At 38.5% G+C, this 16,881-nt stretch overlaps 1 long non-coding RNA gene across 1 annotated transcript; it reads right to left on the reverse strand.

Annotated features, from left to right (window-relative positions):
* Nucleotides 1-797: 797 nt before the first annotated feature.
* On the reverse strand, nt 798-1,096 carry LOC111439316. Its single transcript, XR_002709788.1, has 2 exons — nt 1,002-1,096; nt 798-884 (listed from the first exon to the last, which is right to left on the reverse strand). It is a non-coding gene; the product is annotated as an uncharacterized LOC111439316 (long non-coding RNA).
* Nucleotides 1,097-16,881: the final 15,785 nt, after the last annotated feature.

Raw genomic sequence — 16,881 nt, forward strand, 5'->3', positions numbered from 1 at the left:
TCAGCTACCTACAGCTAGGTTACTAACTCTCCTTCGATATGCTTATCTAGAATTTTCGGACTCGTATGTAAGACCCGCTCTCGGTCAAATACGGCCCGTCTACTAATTGCTCTGGCGGCCTGTTTATCTCATATACCAACGGTCAGGAGTACTCATGCTCCCTGACTTAGCACACACGTTGGCCAGGAACTCTGCGGGAATTAGTAGACTATCATACTCAGTAAATAAGCCATAGCTCAACAACCAATAAGCATATCTAGAGTCATAACCTTTCCATTAACATGCATAACATACTCACAGTTACTGCATGCTTTCATACATGTATCATGATCAACACGTAGAACATTTTGACAATCATTTATATCACGCTTACATCACAGGCAAGCAGTCACAATATACAATAAACACTAAATATCATCAAAGCTCATCATAACTTATTAAGCTCTTAATCAGGTAAACAACATACTCACATGTTGTAAAACAAGTTAAGAACTAGTTCAAAGGTCGATACGCTACTTACCTAGTTTCGAATCCCTTTCTCTCTTGATTGTACATTTAATAGGGTATTTCAACACAATTCCTTCCAATTAGACCTATATTTCACCATTTTCAAGGTAAGTATAGGTCAATCTAGGTAGAACAGGTCAAAACAAATCGAACGGGACAAACTGGGAACCGAACTGATGCTTCACGCGCCCTCACGCGCCTCGGTGTGTCTGTCCCACGCGCTAGGAGCACGCCCAGTCGCACGCCCAGTTGCGGCCCTCACGCGCTTCTTCTTCTTCCTTGCATTTTTCTGAAATTTTCCCATCTTTTCTGTTAATACCTACTATATCCCGAAGCCATATCCTCCTTCTACGGTTCGAATTTCATCCTGATTCCTTCTACAAATTTATAGATCTCCTTATTACGTTTCTAACAAGCCCTATTTCATAACTTATTATACAATACGAACCAAGATATCGAGATTTAAAGGTTCGGTGATATGGGTTTTTCGTTACCTTTGCGACAACCGCTTAAATCAGCTTAGTTCAGAGCTTCAATGGCTGAAAAGCCTTCACAATCGTCTCCCCATCCTCATGTTTGCACGTTGTCACAACAAACGCCAAAAAAAACTTTAAGGTTTTGCCGGAAAACACGGATTATAACACTCCCTATTTTCTGTTTCCCTCTTCCTCTGTTTCTTCGATATTATTTGGTGCTTCCTCGTCGGCCTTGCCAACGCCAACCACCTCCCACACCTCCATCTTCCTCTCTTTTCTTTCTTTTCCCTTCAACCACCTGTCCATTCTTCCTTTCTCCATGGCAGCAGCTTCAAGCTGCTGCTGTCTTCTTTTTTTTTTTCTTTTTTATTATTATTATTATTTATTTTTATTTATTTAATTAATTAATTAATTAATTTATTATTTTCGGGTTATTACAGCATGGGTGTGCCGATATTACGCCCTAGGCCATGTATAAGAGGTTGGATTATGCATCTGCTCTCTAATATAGAGTACGTAAATGATATGGCATGGACATGGGAGGGCCAATGCCACGATATATTTTATATGGATACATGTTTTTGATGTCTCGACGTTATGAACAACACGTGGACCCGTTCTTGATGGCATGACCGAGCGAGCTACGTTGATCGATGACACCCCATGACTTGGGATGATGTCAAGATATATGGGCCATGTTTCTTGGGAACCAAGATGATATTGGATGCGGCATTGCATTGAGAGACCTTGGCCTTGATCAAAGGCAAGGACGAGTCGAATGACTTAGCCTAGTGTACAAGCAAGTCGGTTGTGTCGCAGACGATTGAACATACACGCACAAACATCGTGTGTGGTCGAATAAGCTATGATTCTGCACATGTGATATTCGGTGGGTGAAGATAAACCTTGCCTGAGGTTCGATGCAACCATAAAGTTGGGTGAAAAATGAATATGGTTTTTCTTATTTTATTTTTTTCAATTCCTTTGGCCTATTTGTTCAATTGGTTACAGCGTCGTGTTAATAACGTGAAGGTCATAGTTATGTAACCTAAACTTGATTGACTGGATTAGGAGCTACCAGTCTGCAATATGCATAAAACCTATTGCCTATTAGCTCAGTTCGTTAGAGCATCGTGCTATTAACGTAAAAGTCGCAAGTTTGACACTTGTATTGGTCAATTTGATTAATTCTCTTAATTAAGGGGTTACATAAAACCTTTGGCCTATTATCTAAGGTCGCAGTCACATTCTCAACGATACGTGCACTACAAACTTTAAAAGATAATGACTTAAAAGTAAAGTTTTAAGTTCAGTATACATAAAATTATGTAACCTAAACTACTAGATTAGGAGCTACCGATCTTATGGCCTATTGACTCGTTTGGTTATAGCGTTGTGCTAATAATGACTTAAATTTGAAAACTTAAGTTCTATTATGAACTCTATTGGTTAGATTATGAGTTACCAATCTATAACGAGCATAAAAACTTTGGCCTATTAGCCAAGTTGGTTAGAACGCAAAGTGCGCAGGTTTGACACTTGCATGGGTCAATTTAATTAATACTCAATGATACCTTTAATGATATAGGGTTAAAGAATTACAAATTTAATGATACGTGGTTAAAGCACTACAAACTTTTAAAGACAGACTTAAAACTATTAAATCGATTAGGAGTTACCAAAATGCAATGTGCATAAAACCTATGACCTATTAGCTCAGTTGGTTAGAGCGTTGCGCTAATAACGCGAAGGTCGCAACTTGTACAAGGTTACAACACTACAAACTTTAAAGATAATGACTTAAAATTTGAAAGTTTTAAGTTCTATTATGCATAAAATTATGTAAGCTAAACTCGATTGATTAGATTAGGAGTTTTCAATCTGCAATGTGCATAAAAACTTTGGCTTATTAGCTAAGTTGGTTAGAACATTGTGCTAATAAGACAGAATTAAGTTCTATTATGCATAAAATTATGCAACCTAAACTCGATTGATTAGATTAGGAGCTACCGATCTGCAATGTGCATAAAATCTTTGGCTTGTTACCTAAGTTGGTTAGAACATCGTGCTAACAAAACACGAATGTCTCAGGTTTGATACTTGCATGAATCAATTTCATTAATTCTCAATGATATCTTTAATAATACATGGTTAAAGCACTACAAGTATTAAAAGATAATGACTTAAAGTTTTAAGTTTATTATGCATAAAATTATGTAACCTAAACTCGACTGACTGATTAAGAGCTACCGATCTGCAATGTGCATAAAATCTATGGCCTATTGACTTAATTGGTAAGAGCGTCGTGCTAATAACGCGAAGATCGTAAGTTTGACACCTGCATGGGCCAATTTTATTAATTTTTAATAATATCTTTTCATGATACGAGGTTACAACACTACGAATTTTAAAGATAATGACTTAAAATTTGAAAGTTTTAAGTTTTATTATGCAGAAAAATATGTAACTAAACTCGATTGGCATTAGGAGCTTTAGGAGCTACTGATTTGCAATGTGCAACCCTTGGCCTATTAGCTAAGTTGGTTAGAATGTCCTTCTAACAAAACGCAAAGGTTGCAGGTTTGACACATGATACGTGGTTAAAGCACTACGAACTTTAAAAGATAATGACTTAAAAGTATTAAGTTTATTATACCTAAAATTATGTAACCTAATCTCGAATGACTGGATTAGGATCTACCGATCCACAATGTGCATAAAACCTATGGCCTATTAGCTGAGTTAGTTAGAGCATCGTGCTAATAATGCGAAGGTCGCATGTTTGAAACTTGCATGGGCCAAATTCATTAATTCTTAGTAATATGTACCGTTTATCANGAACTTTCATTAAAGATATATTTATGACAACGACTTAAGCTAGCCAGGTAAGTGACCTTACTATTGGTATGGTTATATTTGATGTTGACAAGTGCCCTGTGGTTCTACACGTGTCATATATATTGATATGTGTGAATTGTCTGTGGATCGATATGCTTCTTATATGTTATGTTATGTTATAATATGTTGTTTGTATGATAATAATTATGGTACGATGTGNGGTCAGCATAATGGCCGCATATTTGGTCCTCCTCGGTTGGAAGAGTTGTTTCTGTAGGAATGAGAATAATTAGTGGTTGCGAATGTCGCAGGAGCGGAGTTAGAAGACTAAGGGAGCACTGGAACAACCAAAGCTCAACTGCAAAATAGGGGAGAGGGATGAGAGTGCTGTAGCAAAATAGAGGAGAGGGGTGAAGAAAGCAATAGAAAAAGCTAAAAAATTGGTGCCGAGTGCCGAGTCCACGAAGGAACCAGTGCACTTTATCAATGTCCTTGACGGGCCTGCCAATTGCATGAAATGGGTGTTTTGTATTAAATATTTGTCTGATGGATTGGTCGAGCGTTTCAAGACTCGTCTTGTTGCCAAAGGTTATACTCAGGTTCCTGGTCTTTACTACACCGACACTTTCAGTTCGATTGTCCAAGTTACCACTGTTTATGTTGTGCTTTCCATTGCGGTCACAAATAAATGGCCTCTTCGATAACTTGATGTCAAGAATGCTTTTCTCAATGACATTCTTATTGAACATGTTCATATGGAACAACCTCCTAGGTATATTGATCCTTCATTTCCCACTCATGTCTGTCTATTAAAGAAAGCTCTCTATGGCATAAAGTAAGTTCCTCACATCTGGTTTTAGCGCTTTAGCTCGTTTCTTCTCACACTCGAGTGTAATAGCCCAAAAATAAATAAAGAAATAACCAAATAAAAATAATGATGAAAATAGTTAAAATAATAATAATTAATTAAAATTTTAAAAAATATATATATCATTCCCCACTTCTCTCCCCTCACCTCTCATCCCTTCTCATTATCTCTCCTCAACCCATCCTTGCCAACTCCAAAAAAAAAAAAAAACNGTAAATATCATAGGCAGTGAGCTCCTTTAAATTAAATATCAGAATTTTACGATGGCCAATCTAAATTAGAGAAATAATTTTATAGAGTTCAAACTTGAAACTGATGCCATGAGCTCATATAGGTTGACTCGGTTTTCAAAGGACGGAATCGAACTTTCATTAAAGATATATTTATGACAACGACTTAAGCTAGCCAGGTAAGTGACCTTACTATTGGTATGGTTATATTTGATGTTGACAAGTGCCCTGTGGTTCTACACGTGTCATATATATTGATATGTGTGAATTGTCTGTGGATCGATATGCTTCTTATATGTTATGTTATGTTATAATATGTTGTTTGTATGATAATAATTATGGTACGATGTGCTCAAGGATATGTTTGAGATAGGATACGAGAAGGATGCACAAAACGAAATGTAATGATAGGAATAAGATACGTTCATGAAATGTTAAGGTTAGGTTACATACCGGAGTGCTATGGATAGGAGAGATTGATGAAAGAATACGGTTAGGTTATGGGTAGAAAGGGATAGGTTTGTGATAGATTGATAAAACGATAGCGCTAGGGTACATTCTTGTGACGATATGACTAAGGTACGTTACGTAATGATATATCCGTGATAGGTATAAGAACGTTAAGGCTATGGTAAGTTAGAGAACAATATGACTATGAAGTGTTTACGTTATGACTTGTTTATGATATGATACATTGTATGCTAGAATATTGTGCTTAAGTACCTAGTTATGTGAACATGAATGTATGCTATGTATGCTTTTAGTCTGATGTGATGTGTAATGCATGTAACGATATGAGGTCCTTGAATGATTATGGCATGTTTGTATGGAATATGTGAATGTGAACCGCATGAATTGTATGACATGAAACACGGTAAACTATCTGGAACCATAACCCCGATAGAAATGTGTATGAAATGTGAAATAAAAATTAGAATGACATGAAGCCTGGAACGTGACAGGGGGGTTATGGTCATTAAAGATAAATGTAGAAATAGGGGGACCTCATGCATTATGTGTGTTTATGCATCTGGGGGGATACCCCGGTCCCATCACGAGGGTACGGACGCGTACATCCAATGGCAGGACAACGATCGTTATGCATTGCATAGCGCTGCCATGACGGTTCTAGTTTTAACGGGTCTCGGCATAAGGGACTCCCAGAGTATGCCCACTAGATAAGAACAGTGACCCAGCGGTGTACGAACTAGCTGGTGAGCCCATACTCACACGTATGGGTTGTGTGTAAAGTATATGGTACACGTTCACGATTACGTGTTAGGACAGCACCGTAGGGAAAACGAAATGAAACGAAAGATAGGTCCCATCATTTCATTACATGTGATTGTTGCATTTAACCCCAATATTGGGGTCACTTACTGAGTATTTCTTTAAATACTCAAGCCATGTGCTACTACATTTTTCAGATTAAGGCAAGGTATTCCTGTACGGCTGACGACGACATCACAACTCGAGATCATGGAACATGCATAGGATAGTGGTATTTATTTCCTTAGACTTAGGCTAGAATAAGATGTTTTAAACTTAAATGCTTATTTATTTTATTTCGGGTCTTTTTGTTGTGTCGTTTTCAAAATGTTTTGGAAACACGGAAGTCCATGGCTGTGTCTTAAGTTAAAGGTTATGTTTTATAGAATTTAAATGAAGTCTTCCGCATTCAATGTTTATGGTACGTATATAGTAGCGACCTCAAATTAAGTAGAAAATTTTGGGTCGTTACACTTGATTTTTCTTACAATCGCGCTGACACGTTCCTTTTTATCTTTCATCAGCAATCTAACCTTATCTATTTGCTTCTTTATGTTGATGACATTATCGTTACCGGCAACAATTCATCTCTTATTGACAATTTTACTCGCAATCTTCATTATGGGTTTGCTACCAAAGATTTGGATTCCCTCAGTTACTTTCTTGGTCTTGAAGCTTCACCCACTTCTGATGGTCTCTTTATTAGTCGGTTAAAATATGTCCGAGATATTCTTACTCGTGCTCAGTTGCTCGATAGCAAACCAGTCCACACTCCCATGGTTGTTTCTCAACGTCTGACTGCTGATGGTTCTCCTTTCTCTGATCCTACTCTCTATAGATCCCTTGTTGGCGCCCTTTAGTACTTGACCATTACGCGTACAGATATTGCCTATGCTGCAATTCTGTTAGTCAATTTTTGCATGTCTCTACTGCAGATCACTTTCTTGCTATCAAACGTATTTTTCGTTATGTCAAAGAAACACTCCACTTTGGTCTTACCTTTCGTCCATACACTGTTCCTAGTGCGCTAGTGGCTTATTCGGATGCTGATTGGGTTGGTTGTCCCGATACTGATCATTTTACATCCGGCTATTCTATTATCTTAGTAACAATCTCGTTTCTTAGAGTGCCAAAAAGCAACCTACTGTCTCATGCTCTAACGGTGAATCTGAGTATTGTGCTCTTGCCATAACTGCTGTTGAACATCTTTTGGTAATGCATCTTTTGCATGACCTCAAGGTCCCTATTTCATAGCAGCCCTTGCTCTTAATTGACAACAAAAGTGCTATTTTTGTTTAGCTCTATTCCCGTTTCTCACCAGCAGGACAAACATGTTGAACTAGATTATCATTTCCTTTGAGAACTTGTTATCATTGGCAAACTTCGCACAAAATATGTACCTTCCCATCTTTGTTATTGTTGGCAAACTTTGCACACAATAACTTCCATCTCCATGTTTCTGACATCTTCACAAAAAGTGTTTCTCGACCTCTCTTTGAATTTTTAAGATCCAAGCTTCACGTTCATTCAAATCCGATGCTCGACTAGCGAGGGGTGTTAAGGATATTTGACCGTTTATTAAGATATTTGCCTTAACAGCTTACCATATTTGCCTTTTTATTAAAAGCAAATATATTCTATTTATTTATTATTCTTTCCTTTTATTGTTATTTACATATTATGTGTAATTTACCATAATTCTTTATTCTCATTATAAATAAAGAACATTCACCACCATTTATGTTCGGCGGTTTTAGCAAATATTCTCAGGTTAGAGTGTCGTGCTGATAATGTGACGGTCGAAGGTTCGACACCTGCACTGGTCAATTTCATTAATTCTCAATAATATCTTTAAAGATACGGGGTTAAAGCACTACAAACTTTAAAAGATAATGACTTAAAGTTTTAAGTTTGTTAGACCCACATCTGACCCAATTTGACTCAAAGGATGTTTGATCAGATCCACATGGTGCCACGCGTCAACATAAGGAATTTCACTTCCCAGCGTGCGCCTCTAGATTTGAACCCATGACTCATTAGCGGCTAACCAACTTGAGCACGCCATGTGGCAGCACCAGGACGTGCGTCCTCTTCCATCAAGCGTGTCCGTATGGGCGCGTGGCATCGCGCGTGGAGCATCTTTCCTGCGAGTGGAAGCGTGTGTTGCATGCATGAAGGTTAGTTTCCTTCCTGTTTGACTTCTGTTTGCTCGATTTTTATCCCGATTCTAATCCTAATCATATTTTTATGTGAATTAGGACTTAATTGGACAAAATGAGTATATTTGGATACGTTATTTGTGTAGAAACACTAAACGAAAGTCACACATCAATCATGTTAGTCACCACATGATATTTAGGAAGCAATACTTGTAGGGATCGCTTGAAATGCATGTATGCTAATGCATTTACCTTAGGTGATTGCTTTCCATGATTGAATGTAGTTAATTTGATTGTTATGAGTATGAATATACTATGCCTTAGGTGATTGCTTTCCATGATTGAATGTAGTTAATTTGATTGTTATGAGTATGAATATACTATGTGAAGTATTATGAGTGTTACTTGAGTGTTGCAATTATGCTTTAAGCCTCCGCTATTTATGTATATGTTTAATTCATGTTGGAAAGAGGATGAGAATTTGAGAACTCTATAAGCCTCCGCTATTTATGTATATGTTTAATTCATGTTGGAAAGAGGATGAGAATTTGAGAACTCTATGCTCTAGGAGCTTGATGGATGTTATCGCCCCATTGAACATGTATAAACACTTTGTATGAATTATGTATGATAATGCTAGATGACGGTTGTATGCACACTCAGTTATTTTCCATGACCCAATAATATGATAACCTAGGGATTTATGGTTAGAAGTGACAAGCTACGGAGTCTAGACCTAACCTTTCCCTAGGAGCCTATCAGATCACAACGGAAAACAAAGTACCTTAAGAGTATTCTTAGGCTATAATTTGTGTGAACGGTATCTATATCTTCGTGGGAGGACCAAGGGTTCCTGATTAGTTCTCACTGTTCCTAGCCGTTTCGCAAGGAAAATGTACCCATGTCTTATAGACCACTAGCTCGGAAAGGAGGGGTCACGCCCCTCAATAAGGTGGTCTATCACGGGCCTAGGAGGTACTCAGCACACCCCTTGGTAAGATACCATATAGTCTTAGAATGCCATGCAAATGTAGCGCCTCATAGAAAGACACTAGTCATTAAAGCTCGGCATAAGGAACTTTTAGGGTTTAAATAAAAGGATGGAGAACCAAAGAAGTCCCAAAGGCCTAATACCAGAACCAGACGTCCTATAGCCAAAGAGAAGTCCGTGGGAATCTGTTAAGCTTAGGATGCGTTGAGAGCCTACAAGTAGGTGGCTTACTGAGTATAATTTTTATACTCATCCTAGTTTTCCTATTTTTTTCAAGAATTCGCAAGCTGACGATCAAGGTTGAGAAGCGTTTGAGAGCTGTGCGATCATAAAATGGATCTTTCAGGAGCGTCAGTTCCTTTTCAGTTATTTTGGAGTCTTCTGTATTTCCTTGTTTAATTTGTATCCCCCTTTGTAATATTTTGAAAAAAATTCTCTTTATTATGTTTTATTTAAATAATATTATTAACTTGTACTATTCTTTTCTTTTATTTTATTTTTGTCTGTTTTTGCTTTTGACTTTTGGGTCATGGTACGAGTTTTCAAAGCCTCGAAAATTGGGTCGTGACAGATTTGATCTAAGATTTGAATGGTTCGATAAAACATGGGCTCAGCTTTCCTTTACGTCCGAAACTTAGGACACCCGTCAACAGGAGTCACCTTCAAGAATACCATGTCCCCTAAGCTCAAATGCCTCATGTCAGTGTAACTCTTTTATCTATTATGAGCCATGCACATTATTGTTCTAATCTTTTTCATGGCCTCATTGGTAGCTTGAACTATCTCTTGTCCTGACAACTCCCATTCACCTACCTCGTGTAAGGACCGGGCTGACTCGATGACTGTAAAAAGATGGGTAAATTTTTCAACAAAATAAAACAACCAAAACTTAAAACATATCAAACATTATATCAAAATAAAGTTTATACAAAGTATTTTAAAACACAACACAACAGTTAAAACACAAGTTAAGGGACAACACAAAAGGGTAGAAGGACGACGGGTGAGGTTTGTCTATGGCACCTGCTCCAGAGTCCGCTCCCGACCTCAACCAGCTCCTTATTTCCTAAAAAAAATGGAGAATAAGGAATGAGTACAAGACTCAGTAAGCAGCCTACTTGTAGGCTCTTAATCGTGTCCTTGATATGCTAGGGTACCACACTTTTTGTTTTCTTGTTCTTGTTCTTGTTCTTGTCGTAAGTTCTTGTTATGTTTCTTAATTCGTTCTCCAAGACACTCCCCTTAAGATTTACGGTAGTAGACATAAACTTGTCAATCTGTGTCCAAGGCTTCATACGTTTCAAGCGACATAGTCTTAATACCTACGCTCAAGGCTTCTTACGTTCCAAGCAGCGTAGTCTAAGTCATACACATGACGTACCGTGGGAGGTCTTAGGAGATTCTTAATTCATGGCTAGGGTAACTTACTCTCTTCTTGCTCAATCGTGGCCATAGGTTCTCCCCATGATAGACCATAAAGGTCACGTGATCGATACATGCATGAACATGGCATAGACCATAAAGGTCACATGATCGATGCATGCATGAACATGGCATAGACCATAAAGGTCACGTGATCGATGAATGCATGAACATGGCATAGACCATAAAGGTCACATAATCTAACATAGATCATATAGGTCGCGTAATCGGTGCATACATGAATATGGCATCCTGTAAATCATAACATGGCACAGGGCATCTCATCTAGGTGAGGGGAATGAGGCCAAACATGACATCCTGCAAAGCAAACACGGTGCAGGGCATCCCACCTAGAAGAGGAAAAAGGCCTCCTTAAAAAGCACCGCATGATGGGAGTTATAGGCCACAATTAGACATGCTTAGAGTAATACCTAGCATTCTTGAATTTTGAGTCTTGAGGACTTTGGTCCCTTGTGTTTGAGTGGTACCTAGCATTCTTCTTGTCTTGGTGGTTGTATAGCTTATTCTTGATCTTTAATCTTATAAGTTTCTAAGATTCTTATTTTCTTGAGGCCTCAATTGTTATATACATTCGTGATCATATGAACCCATCGTCATAACTAGCATGAGTTATTCTAGAAGGTCATAAGTTCATAATGGGCTCCTTAGAGGGTTCTAGAAGGGTCTTGAATCTTGACATGTTTTCTTTAGGCATTTCCTTAAGTTCCATCCTGGCTTATGTTCCAAACTTGCTCCAACCAACTTGAAATCTTGAGTTTATCCTCGTGTCATATAAAATAGACCTTATAGGACATGGTTGGTGATTTGGAGCATATTTAGACCTTGAGCTAGGATATGACTTCTTGTTTTGTTTTCTGGAACTAACCCTTAGAGGTTGTCATGTCATATATCGTGGTCCTGAAAACACTTTCAAAGTAACCCTTAGTTTTCTCCTCATGAGTGCATAGGTAACATTACCACAAATGTGGCATCCTGCTAGCATATCATGTTGTAGGGCATCTCATTTAGGTGAGGAAAATAATAAGTCCAACATGACAACCTGCTCGTGGTACATATAGCAAGGCATCTCACCTAAAGAGGAATAGGGATCTCGTGGTACACTTCATGATGGGAGATAATGGTTACTCCGGGCATGGATCCTAGCAACTTGTTAAGCATACCATCTGCATTAACTTAGGTGTTTCCTTCTATTATTGGGGATCCTAGGTTTATGCATAACATCTTGGGTCAAGCTTGGAACTTAAAGGTTCTTCTTAGAAATAGCCCAACGTAACCTTGTGCACTTAGAATCTTATTAGCAACAAAGGGTATCTATGGGGAATCTCTTATTTCATGGGTACCTCGTTAGTCATCCTAGGAGGTAAAGTCATGTGGATTGTGATGTACATTTTTTCCCATATCTTGGTTTTGCTATCTAACGTTTCCCAATGACTCCCAAACTTTATTACCTTATACAACATGATGAGATAAGGATTCATACAATATTTCATAATGTTGGGAGGTCATTTAAGGCTTAACCCGTAGGTAGGCTTCCTTAGGGGCATTATGGTCATTTTACCCCTAATTCTTGGTTTTGCTACTTAGCGAGTTCTAGTGGCTTTCAAACTTCACCACCTCATTAATCATCATACAATAGAATCTACTGTAGAGCTTCATAGCATTTGGATGTCATCTAGATCATGAACCATAGGTAGATATCCTTAAGGCATTATGGTCATTTTGCCCCGTTTCCTTGTTTACCTACTTATCCTTATCCATTGACCACTAAGTTTCACACATAACCAAAACATGCTATAATATGCTCATCATTAAAGTTTCATAGGCATTAGGGCTCATATAGTGGGTTATTTTAATGTTCCTTAAATCTCGAGCAATTTGGTCGGTTCAGCGCCTTAACTTACGGTTCTTTGAGTTTTGCTTTCATAGATACTTGTGTAATACTTGGTGTAGGGTTCATATGAAAATCCAAGTGATTCTTAAAAGTATTTCTTAAGAAAAGTCCAAGGTGGCTACTTACCTCATTGTCGATGTTCAGGACCTCCGTTCTTGAGCTTTCGATATTCGAATTAATTCACATTTCCTTCCATAGACTCTTTATTGTGTCTAGTTTCTGGAACCATACGGTTTGTCATGAGACCGGCCTGAAAGGGGGTTAAAATTGAGAAACACCAAGGGAAGGTCAGATTTTGGGTTGACTTGGCCGGTTCAACTGAACCGGCCACGTCATCGTCTTCTTCCTCTGGACAGGAAGAAGACGCGCGCGTCCTTTGCACCGCCGTCTGAAAGTGGCCTTCCACAGCCTCGATATCTTCGTTTATCCCCTCGATTTCTTCATTAAACTTAACGATGGTGTTACAAGGAAGAGATTGGGATTGATTTCATACCTTTTCGTGGATCACAATCTAAGATATTGAGCTCCAAAGTTCGTCCAAAATCATTTCCTTCGCAGGAGCTAAAACAGGGGATTTCTTATCGGGTAGCCGATTCTAGAGGTTTTCAAGGCCCAATTTCTTCATGGAACCTCTTCCATATCCTTTCTTCAAGCTATAAGAATTGGTTTGGAGGAACGTCTTTGAGTGTGGAACCTTAATTTCTAGAAATCGTTCTCGGTATGCAACTCACCCGAAACGCCGAATTTCCGATCTCTTAGGTATCTTGTTCTACGACGTTTCAGCTCTCGATTCCTTCATAGAAATTGTGGGTAATCTTGTTTAGAAACTATAGGAATAAGTTTGAGGAGGAAGGGTGGAGAATTGCTCTCGAATTTGGAAGAAACCCCAAGAGTAGGAGACCCACAAACTAAACGCTCATAACTCTCAAATGGGTACTTGACCTTGCTCGAGTCTTATTCCATATTGTTTCCCCTGCTCCAGACTTTATAGGCGGAGCTTAAACAGACATTGAAAGCTCCAAAATCATCGTGAATTGGCGATTTGGATTTTCTAGAAAATCCGCCGAAAATATCTACTCCGGTCAGAGCCTCACCGACTTTGGTTTTGCATAATAGCCATTGGATGTGATGATCTCTCCATCTTCTAAATCATATCCAAATTTGGGGAAGATCCAAAGGCTAGGATTTGAGTTCGTGAGATATTTCTCAGATGGTCACTGTAGATGCTCTATTTCTGATCAGAGGGGCATTTTCGTAATTATACATCTTCCATGGGTATTTGGGTCATTTTCCGCTTTTCGAATATTTTAATATTATTTTTATTGAAAAATCCATAAATTTTCTAAAAACTTTTCATCTCATGTTGGTCATTTTTTCCTTCTTCTTGAACATCTTGAAATTCCTTCTAGATAAGCAACTAAAAATCCGGGAAGGTCCTTAATAATTAGAAAAATGACATTTTTGCCCTTTTTACTTACTTTTACTTCTTAATCCTTTTTCCATAGGTCTTAAACTCCTTAACATTACTTGTTAGGGTATAAGAATGACTTGCTTGAGATCATCATCCTTGCTTAATCCTTTAATTCCTCCCCTTTTGATCATTTGGATCTTACATGGGCGGCTTATTCTTGTTGGATCTAATTCCTTTCATTTTTGGGTGTTACACCTCTTCTCAACACACTTAGGTTCTTGTGGTCAGTGTAGATATGGTAATTCTATCCATACAAGTAGCCACCAGATTTTAAGTACAAGCACTACCATAGCTAACTCCAAGTCATGGGAGGGGTAGTTCTGCTCGTAGTCCTTCAACTGAAGGGAAGCACAAGCGATCACCTTCTTGTTTGCATCACTACACATCCTAGTCGTTTCTTAGTGGTGTCACTATAAATCACATAACCTCTTGAGCTCTCTGGAACTGTGAGCACTAGGGCCGACACTGACCTCTATTTCAGATCTTGGAAGCTAGCCTTACATGCTTCATTTCATATAAACGAAACACCCTTCCTAGTCAAGTGCGTGAGCGATGAGGCTATCTTGGCAAAATCTCGTACGATTCTCTGATGTACCCTACCAGTCCCAAGAAATTGTGTACCTTAGTAATTGCAGTCCAGCAAACCCACTTGGTGACAACTTCCACATTTGTTGGGTCCATTGAAACCCCATCCTTCGACACCATGTGCCCGAAGAATAAGCGTACCATAGTCAAAATTCTCACTTGGAGAACTTGGTATACAACTTATTTTCCCACAAGATCACCAGGACTGTCCAGAGATGTAACTTGTGTTCTTAATCCATTTTCAAATACACTAGGATGTTGTCTACGAACACGATGACAAATGTGTTGAATCACTCCTTGAATATTAGATTCTTTGACTCCATGTATACGCTGAGGCATTAGTGAGTCCAAACGACATAATCAAAAACTCATAGTGGTCATACCTCATTCTAAATGTTGTCTTGGACATATCTTCTTCTCTATCTTAATCTGGTGGTAGCCTGATCAGAGATCTATTTTGGAAAACATTGTCACCTCCTTGCGTTGGTCAAACATATCTTCTATACGGGGAAGAGGGTACTTATTCTTCACAGATCTCTTGTTTAATTCCATGAAGTCGATGCACAAACACATTGATCCATCGTTCTTCTTGACTATAACATCCTAATCCTACCGCTAGTAGATATTGTCTACTTTAACCTGTTATGTATCATCATCAATCTTATGATTTTAAAACATGTCAGTTAGGGGGAACGTTTCCACACCCTTACAAAGAATTCTTTGTTCCTCTCTCCAATTGTTGTGGGATCTCACATTAACAAACAACACTGGAGCACTCAAAGAGGATACCTCAGGATAGATGAAACCCTTGTCCAACAAGAATTGCAGTTGCTCCTTCAAAACATTACTATGAAGAGAGTAGATTTGACCCTCACGTCGAGACAAAGAATTGCAGTTGCTCCTTCAAAACATTACTATGAAGAGAGTAGATTTGACCCTCACGTCGAGACAAGCAAAACAACGTGCTCCTTCAAAACATTACTATGAAGAGAGTAGATTTGACCCTCACGTCGAGACAAGCAAAACAACGACCCTCAAGCGGTGCCATCTGCCACAAGAGGCCCAAAATAGAAGAAATGCATGATGCAACTGAGGAGGATGGTGTATCATCCAACACACCATATAACGTGTGAATTGAAGAGGAGACGAGGCATAAGTAAGATATGAACAACGAGTAGATATGAGCGTTACAAATAGGCTTATTGAAGGGTTGGGTAAGGAACCGAGCCTTAACCTTAAAAGTTAGATTCCGAAGGGAATTTGGCCTAGTGTAGAGGTAAGGTAGTTATGTCATAGAAGATTGAATATGCACGTGCATGCATCATGTGTGGCCGTACAAACATAAATTTTGCACAAGTGATGAACGGTGAGTGAAGATAAACTTCACCTAAGATCCAATGAAGCCATAAAGTGGGTGAAAAATGAATATGGGGCCTAGGTTTCTCTTAAGACTAGTCATGAGCGTTTCAAGATTACAATGTCACATGGTTGAAAAAGTACAACCGTGACACCAAGCGGGGATTTGAAAACAGGCCTGGTACCTAGTTCGAGCTCTATGCAGAAATTTACAACTCGGGAAGGGGGTGCTTCTAGTATATCCTTTGACAAAACATCAGAAAATTGTTCACCATCGGTACTGCAGACAAGAACTTCTATTTCTTTTTTTTTTTTTTTTTATCTACATACTAACCAATATTATCTAGACTCGTTGCTGGATTAATCTCTTTGCTTTCATCATCCAAACTATCTAAGGGATTACTACTTGTCCAGCTTTCACTGTATTCGTAGCAACTAAGTTTACACCTATTTGGGTACTAACAAATAACACATACAATAAGAGTTCTAACTTAAATCTTGCCTAACTAACAAACAATATAGATATAAATGAATCTGTAGACCCTTAATCAAATAAAGTTAGGGTAAAATGCCCCAAGACAAATAATGTACTTGTCACCATTGTGTCAGAGTTTTCAGAGTCTCTATTGGTGAAAGTGTTGCTTGGGAATGGGTCTGTATAGGCCTTCCTATACTACTTGGGCCTCATGTCGGGTTAACCGAGTTTTCAGTGTTCTTTTCTAGACAGTTCATAGCCATGTGACCCTCTTGGCCATACCTGAAGCATGCTTTAGCCTGAACTAGGCACCATCTCTAAT

The sequence above is a fragment of the Cucurbita moschata genome, unplaced genomic scaffold (genome assembly GCF_002738365.1).
Source record: "Cucurbita moschata cultivar Rifu unplaced genomic scaffold, Cmos_1.0 Cmo_Scf00091, whole genome shotgun sequence".
In the NCBI taxonomy this organism is placed as follows: Eukaryota; Viridiplantae; Streptophyta; class Magnoliopsida; order Cucurbitales; family Cucurbitaceae; genus Cucurbita; species Cucurbita moschata.